The sequence below is a fragment of the Lactuca serriola genome, chromosome 6 (assembly GCF_051521515.1).
Source record: "Lactuca serriola cultivar US96UC23 chromosome 6, Lser_US96UC23_V15, whole genome shotgun sequence".
Classification (NCBI taxonomy): domain Eukaryota; kingdom Viridiplantae; phylum Streptophyta; class Magnoliopsida; order Asterales; family Asteraceae; genus Lactuca; species Lactuca serriola.
Genome location: NC_136413.1, coordinates 37,274,334 through 37,283,528, shown reverse-complemented (window position 1 = coordinate 37,283,528; position 9,195 = coordinate 37,274,334).

Genomic DNA, 9,195 nt, shown 5'->3' with positions numbered 1-9,195 from the left:
GTTATCTAGTTTGAGTTATTTAGTAATCTATTTAGTTTTTCAAATTTTCTGTTGAACTCGTTGAGTCCAGTCGAACTGACTCGGCGAGTCCCTGGTAAAAATTTCAATTTCGTTTTATTTTATTTTTGTTCTTTTTACGCGTGTTTTCTATTTTCTTACCGGTATTATATGACCCGAGGATCAAATACACCTTTGGTGCCACCATTCGAAGACTCGGAATCCGCTCTTAGGAAGAACAAGGATAAAGTCGTTGAAGACACTAACCTGCCAAAGAAGTCACCTTTCAAAGACCTTAAATCGGTCTTTGGAAAGAAGAAAAGCAAGAAAGTGGGTGAGTCTAGTAGCCAAAGGAGCGAAGAAAGCAAGATAGAAGGATATGAACATAACCCCAATCCAAAAGAAACCGAATACGAAACCAAAACAGAAACCGAAGAAGAAAGCGACCTAGAAGGCGAACCCGATAACACCATGGCTAACATTGCTGATATCACCATGGGCGAATACAAAAGAAGGATGTGTGATGATACCAGGTCGGGCCTCGTGCAACCTGCGATTCCAACAACTGCTAATTTTGAACTAAAAGGCCACATACTAGCCCAACTTAAGGACATCCCATTCTACGGTAAAGATCACGAAGACGCGTACAAGCACATCGAAGAGGTGATAAAGTTTCAAGATCTAAACTTTATGCACTAAAGTGACCAAAAGCTCATAACACCCAAAACTAGCTAGATCTAACAAATGCATCATCAAGATTCAAGATTTATATCTCCAGAAGAAAGATCAAGGAGAAAAATTCTTCTCTATGGTGCACCAAGAACACTCCAAAGAACTTAAAAATACCTTATTTTGCTCTCAAGTCTCAAATTAGGATTAGGGTTTAAAAGGAGGACATTGGAGAGGTAGAGGTTGAGAATGGAAAGGGTTTGGGGAAGTTAAGGAACTTAAATAGGACTCAAAACCCAAAATTAGGGTTTGGGTTCAAATCGTGTACGCCCAGTGTACCAGGTTGAATCTCCGTGATCATCCTTGTCTAGTACGCCCAACGTACACCCTGTACGCCCAACGTACTAGGCTAAACCCAAAACCCTCTTAACTTCTAACATTCATAACCTCTAAGTTCCAACTCCATTTTCGACTATTTTTATATCCAAGAAAAGGTATTGAAGAGCCCCACAATATTTTCTAAATATCTTGGAGTAAAAACTTCTCGAACAAAAATCCATATTTCATGCAAGAACCTAGCTCTCAAGTCTCAAATTAGGGTTAGGGTTTCAAATGAGGACATTAGAGAGGTAGAGGTTGAGAATGGAAAGGGTTTGGGGAAGTTAAGGAACTTAAATAGGACTCAAAAACCAAAATTAGGGTTTGGGTTCAGATCGTGTACGCCCAGTGTACCAGGTTGAATCTCCGTGATCATCCTTGTCTAGTACACCCAATGTACACCCTGTACGCCCAATGTACTAGGCTAAACCCAAAACCCTCTTAACTTCTAACATTCATAACCTTTGTACACCCAGTACGCCCAACGTACTAGGCTAAACCCAAAACCCTCTTAACTTCTGACATTCATAACCTTTAAGTTCCAACTCCATTTTCGACTATTTTTATATCCAAGAAAAGGTATTGAAGAGCCCCACAATATTATCTAAATATCTTGGAGTAAAAACTTCTCGAACAAAAATCCATATTTCATGCAAGAACCAATCCTATGACTTTTCCTTTTTTACCCTTCGGCCCAAAACACAATTCAAGGGTTACCTCCTTCCACAAGGACTCAACTTTTCCTCCTTGAGGCCCAAATCCTTTACACAATCAATTTTCGGCCCTCGGACCTGAAATAAGAAACAAAAGGGAAACAGAATGTTACAGTTATGAAGAGAACGGTTGACATTTAGATAAAGTCACCAAAAAAGAAAATTTATAGTACTCATCAAGATAAGAATGTTGAGACAAAGAATGCCAAAAATGGTGCCAACATAAGAGAGCTAAGGTTTTTGTAAAATCAACAAGATTATAAAAATATTGGCTAAAAATATAGTTAGAATGGGCCAAAACAACCAAAATGAAAGTAGTAGACGTTGAGACTTATGCATGGACATAAAGAACGTCGAAAATGGAGCTCGTATGTGGTAGATACAAAATTTATAAGATCTTCAAGACCAAACACGCACATCTATACGCCATGCACATCCCAATGACGACACACGCGCCCCAAATGCTTCACTATAAATAGAGGTATGTACCTCCTCCATTCTCAAAACATATCATCTGACTCCTCTATCTATCTATCTAATGGAACCTCTTCTCCTTCCGAACAATCCCCGAGCTTTTGAAATTCTGATACAACATGTTGGTTACACGAAACACGCTTCAAGGGTGATTTCATGGCCCCACTTTTATGATTTTCAAATGTTTTACCAGGGGGGATACATGTTATAATAGTACACTATCGATTTCATAATTTTCATTAATTATATATAGTATTAGTGATTTAATTATGCCTATAAACATTAGAATGATATTATGCCTATGCCTATAAACATTAGAATGATATTATGCCTGGTAGATACTTTGCCAAAATTTTAAGGATAATATTATGCCTAGTCGTTACCTTGCTAAAATTTTAAACATAACAATGTACATGGTCATTACGATAACCAGCTCTCTAGGAAAACATTATACCTAGTCAATATTCTATTCAACTTTTGGGATAGCATTGTATTTAGTGGTTACTATGCCTGAATCTCCTACAAGAATAAACTATACTACCATATATATATATATATATATATATATATATATATATATATATATATATATATATATATATATATATATATATATATATAATAAGTATAACTAACGTAACAAGAGAAAGTAAGGTACATGATATGGCTACACGGAAACAATTGTTAAATGAAACATTATTCATCCTTTAGCTAAATAACCTTTATCTAACCTCGACCTATAATCATTAAATCTTAAGTAAACGGTAGAAGTATGCATAGATCTATATGGGGCTGAAACCCCCACTTGTGGTTGCTAGCTACAACCTTGACAATCGAGTCACAACAGACATTACTTTCTAAACATTGGTGACGTCCGATGAACCGTCGTCTCGGGGAATTCAACAATCATAAGCTCAATTATAGGAACTCATTGTAACTTTTTTCAACCTTAACTAATAAAACTACTTATGGATGAGGATGTATCGCGGTAGTAACAACACAAGTCCCCAAACAAAGAATTTTAGGAAGATACATCCCTAGTAACTATAATATAGATAAAAACCGAATATCATAAGAATACCTACACGAAATAACAAGATATTGTAAACAAGAAATCAAGAGTTGAAAACATAGTGGCACATGTCTATCTAAAGCATAGGAATAAGGATACCTAAGAAAATAGGTCACAATATTTATAAACAAATATCCTATTCAAAAACTACTAAGTATTTTTCTATACCGAAAACCCTATAGACTCATCAACATTATGTTGACCCTTTTCAAAACCACATGTATTCCTAGGAAATCAAAAGACGAAAACCAGCACTCCCTGAAGCAATTATTGATGGATAGAACCACTGAAAGGTTTTATCATGCTTAACCATCAAGGAACCTTTGTAATAGAGAGTCTAGTAAAACATACCTTGGTGTAATATTTAATACATAATGTAAGTGATATTTATGTTACATTTTGTTTTGTATTGTTGTAGGTTTGTTCAATATTTGTGATCCAATATTCTAATGCCATACATCCCATCGATTATGTGGTCGTTTGGGGGTATGACAATTTGGTATCAGAGCTACTAACTATAGTGAACCAGTACTTCGTTAAGAATTACAACTATAGCTGAGGGACTTATACTCCGATTGGGTTTGTCCTTAAACCTACACTTAAAAGTATTATTATAAATTACACTAATAATAGACTGTTTACGAAATAGGTATCCTGGATGGGCTTGTCGCGATGGGTTGCTGGATTTCAGAACGTCTATACGCTAAAATGGTCCTGCCCTCGGACGTTTCCTACCTGGATGATACTTATATAGTGGTATAAAGGTACAAAACAAAGAGACTAAAATAAACAAGCAAAACTTGACTGAAAACATATGAAGAAATACTCATATAAGGCACACTAGAATTATCTTGAATCCAAGATTTTAAATAAAATACCCTAAATAGGTTTTACAATACATTGGCCGTACCAAAACTAAACATAGAACTTATCAACTATGTTTTATTATGGTTAGATCTAATGCACTACTAAACTTGTATACTGTAGCTGATAGACTAAATGCTTGTGAATTTCAAGAAACATAAACAAAGGTAGACAATTAGAATGTACATCAGTGGCACCATACAGAACACATCAAACAAACCCACAAGAGATAATTTATATAACAACAAAAAGTATCATACATAAGTACACCAAAAGTACAAACATCTAAAGACCTTCATCATCATAGTAATCACCCCCCTCATCCTTATCACCCTCATCATCGTCATAATCATGTTATATCCCAGATGTACCCGCTCTGTCATCCGATCGCAGATAAGGTGGATAGTCAAGTCCCTGCTTAGCAAGCAAACCACTTAGGGATCCCATCATCCACTGATGGTCTCACTGGAGCTCTCGTCGGATCTCTTGTTGATCCCTCTACAAATACTGCTACTCACCACTCAGCGTATCCACGCGCTGAGCTAAATAACCCAAATCGACATCAGGCTCATGATCCTTCTGAGCAGCCGCTGGTGCACGCTGAACTCGCTGCCTACAAGGAGTAGGTGCATAATCAAACTCCTGCTCAGGATCCACCTAACGGATAGGTGTCACAATGTCGTCCGCAGGAATCTTCAAGAGCCTATCTACCCCAAGCTTAACCACGTGCATCTGGTGTAGACACATACGATCCATGTATCTAGGATCAAATTGGGACATCCCCCAAGTAACTATACCATAAGAACGGGCCAGGCGACTAACAACATAACCTCCACATATCTTGTTTCGTGGCAAGGAACCCACCGTAAGACTAGATAAGTAAACAACCAAAGTATAAAGGAGGTTGAGACAAACATCTAGACGGATCAAGCACCATATCTAAAGTAGGTCACCAATGGGAACCTTGTCACTCTCCTCACGATGACAGATAGTAGAGGCGACAATTGAATGGACCAACCGTATGATGAGAGGTCTAAAGCTGCTCTCGTTGGCCTTCATGGCCACATATAAACCGCAAACATGTACCTAAACATCCATAACACTATAAACCTATGGCTAAGAGAGTATGCATCTATCGAGATAGGGCACAAAGTGAGGGCTATCCACTCAACGTTGTAAGAGCGGGCCACCCCTCACGGTCTGAACGTAAAGACCGACCGATCATGCCAGTTATGGATATCCTTATTGAAGTTGATAGTGGAAAAGAACCCCCAAAAAAGCTCCTAATAGATAGTCTCTCGCATCCCAAGAAGGCGCCTCCGTACCTGGCAAGTAAAGAGCCCATCGCCATATACACGGGTAAGATACGACTTTAAACATGCGGCTAAGCCCAACTCATCCGCAACATGCCACAGAAACGCCTTCGAAACAATAATCTGCTTAGGCAACAGTTAAACCATCCAATTGATAAAAAGAGTTTCGATCAACTGAAAGAATACTAACAGGAAACTGAAGGTAGGGATAGGTTGGCCAATTAAATGGCAACTTGCCCGACTACCGTCTAAAACCCCGTCGAGACATAATACATGAAGAAGATATAACAAACAAATTAGTAATAAAAGAGAAAAGCATTGTGCACGTCACAAAGGTGCGTTGTCAACAACTTGAAGATGCATCACACGCACATGAAGGTGCACCGTGCACACCAAGAACAACGACGAACAGTTCGCATCCTAGACCAGATTTCACATATTTTTCACCTAGAAACCCGAAGGTTTTGCAAATCGGAACTTATACAAGTAAAATATACTAATGATTCGGTGAAACACACAACAAATCGGTGGATTTGAGCAAAAACTTATTACTTCGCCCAAAACCCTAGAATTTCAAATCGAAACTGTCACACCCCAAAACTGAGAACGGAGGAAGCGTTCTGGGGTGGAGGACGTCATGTCAAGTATCACAACATATGCAGTATAGTAATCAAAGTACAAAAATCATTACATTAATAGTAATAATTTACATAGGTTACATTTCACAATACTATCAAAGTAAAAATACAGAGGATAACATAGAGTGCAGCTCGGTACAAAGCTGTCTTCGTAAAAGCTCCCGGAGTGTACCTGTCTATCGATGACCTGAGAATACAAGTTATTTTGAAAGCGAGTATCAGCATTTTTTAAATGCTGGTGAGTTCATAAGTATTTAATGACCTTGGTGTAAATACATGTTTTTATTCAAAATAAACTCATGAAAGATGGAGGTTTAGAATCTACAGAGTGTTAGAATTCTTTCCAGAAAATCCTAAAATTTCTAATTAAAAGCAGTCTTCTACCAAGACCCAATTGTTCTACGTTTAAACCAAGGAGTATCTCAATCAAAAACAGTCTTCTACCAAGACTCGACGGTTTTATGTTTTAAGGAGTAATTTCCCCAGAAAATACTATCACTATCAAAATATAGTTTTTACTTTAAAGGAGTTATGAGAAAAATCACAAGTATAAATAATAGGGGAAAATAATATTATACCTCAGCAGTAATACTGCTGGCTAAAGTAAATAAAACATAGACTCTAGGAGGGTATCGAATGGATGATACGCCTGGCTCAGTCTAAAGGGAGTAAAGCATAGACTCTAGGAGGGTATCGAATGAACGATACGCCTGGCTCAGTCTAAAAGGGAATAAAAGGGTTGAATGTGAACTCGTATGTAACCATGCTGATTGGCGATCGAATCCATGATGACCCTCCAAGTCACGCGTAGAGTTAGTAACATTATGTCACCCATAGGCCTTACTGGCTCGGACTGTAGCTAGCAGTCAGCATGCGGGAGTGTATGTACCGTATAGATCTATACACATGATGTCCGCTCTCCCTCCAGGAGACTTTGGTTACACAACGATGGCGTTATGAAGCGTCGTATCGGGAAATAGTGTGTCACATTCTATTTAAAGTATTATAATAATAGTATAGACTCACGAATGAACTGACTCCTGAGTAATTCTTCGTACTAGAGAGAGAGACCGAGAGAGTGAGGGTGAGAAAGAGAGAGTGAGAGAGTGAAAGAGAGAGTGAGAGAGTGAGAGAGAGTAAATAGAATCTCCTAACTATTCCTATAATAGTTACTGGTGTTCTAGACATATGAATAATGGAAGGATGCATTTGCTACCCAACGGAGATGAACTGGCTGAGAGAACTTTTATGACTACATATGTATACATGATATATAACCAATGTTTAGACGACCTTCGGACGGATAACCGATACTCTAAACCACATCCAAACAAGGAAAAGGAATTTAAGCGAAGTTAGCCTTCCTAAGTCCTTCAAACATTGCTTATATAACTATACATATATAGGCATGCACTTTACAATATACAAGCATAAAAGAATTTTTGGTAAAACCTTTGGAAAATCTATCAATAAGAACTTATGACTTGATGTCAGTTTATAAAACAAGCTTTGAAAACCTTTGGAAAATCTTTAATAATCTAAAAAAAGATATTCATGCCTTAAACGAGATTTGAAAACGAGAATCAAAAACCTTTAGCTGAATAAAGCAGCTTAACAAGCAAAATCTATTTTGCTATACAGTTATTAATCATATGTGATTGATCTAATAAATCTACAGTTCAACTTTTATTCCCCCCATAAAAGCATTTAAAAACATTTGAAAGGTTAATTCATGGGGTATGAACTCACCTGACTTGGGTGATTCGGATGAACGGACGGTATAGGACGCTAAGTGTCAAGTGAGGACTTGACCACACACGCGAATCCTATTTAACATGTAATGATACATTTAAGTATCAAATTAGGCATTTAATAACTAATTAAGCAAGTAAGGATGTCGTAATACATGAAAACACTTTGCTGCAAGTGTTAGGAGTACCAAGGGTTGCATATGAAGAGTGTATGGACTCACATTGGAGTTTACTCTTCAAATGATGGCCCTTAGGGGTGTTTACGGTTTCTGGACCATAACCCCCATGAGTTTACGGCTGTAAACTCATGGTAGTGGTGCCATGTGGTGTTTAAAGGTCTTATCTCAATTAAGGAATTATGCTAGACTCGAATCAAAGGCTTTGGAAGTGACTAGGGCTCAAAATGGACACTTTATGGAGTTTACGGTCCTTGGACCACTCCCTTGGGTGTTTATGGTCGTAAACACATGGGTTTACGGCCGTAAACTCATGTTTGTCCATTTCTCTTGTGTTTTGGTGGTTCTAACTCATGTATGCAAGGTTCTAGTCACTTATACGAGCATAGGAAGGTGTTAAGGGCACTTAAACACCCTTTGGAGGTGTTTACGGCTTTGGGAGGCCTCCCCAAACCATAAACTCATATGAACATGGGGAAATGATGATTTTCGAGTGTAAACATGTTCATACTAAGCACACAAGAAGCTAGGGCAAGTGTACTTACGTTCTAGGAGCTTGAAGGATCGATTTTTGGCCAAGAACACTAGTGTGTTCTTGGTGTTCTTGAAGAACGCTTGAAGATCTAAGCAAAAATCGAAATACATGGATGAAATGATGTAAAAACACTAGATTAAGTGTTATATGAACGAATCTAGGCAAGAAACACTTACGTTTTTGCGGATTTGACGGAAAAGAAATATGATGCTTGAGAGGATTTCTTGAGTGTTCTTGAGGTGGAAGTTGGAAAAATGAGAGAAAATGACTAAGTGTCATATTTATACTCTCGGGGGTTTGCGGTCGTAAACTCCGAGTTTTCTCCCGTAAACTCCAAATTTTTGGAGTTTCGCGACTTAGGTTAAACACGACAACTCTCAATTTATACTTCCTTATTTTTGGTTCGCTTGACGAATCTTATTTAAAATATTCCAACGGGATTAAATCCGGCCAAAAATGTTTTGAAATAAATTTGGCTAATTTTTGGATTGCTTAATTTCAGAGTTTATACAAATAAAAATTTCGGGTTGTCATAGAAACAAATCGATTCGAATTAACAGAAATCAAGCGTAATGGTTTGATAATCGGACTATATGAGGAAGACTTAACTACTTA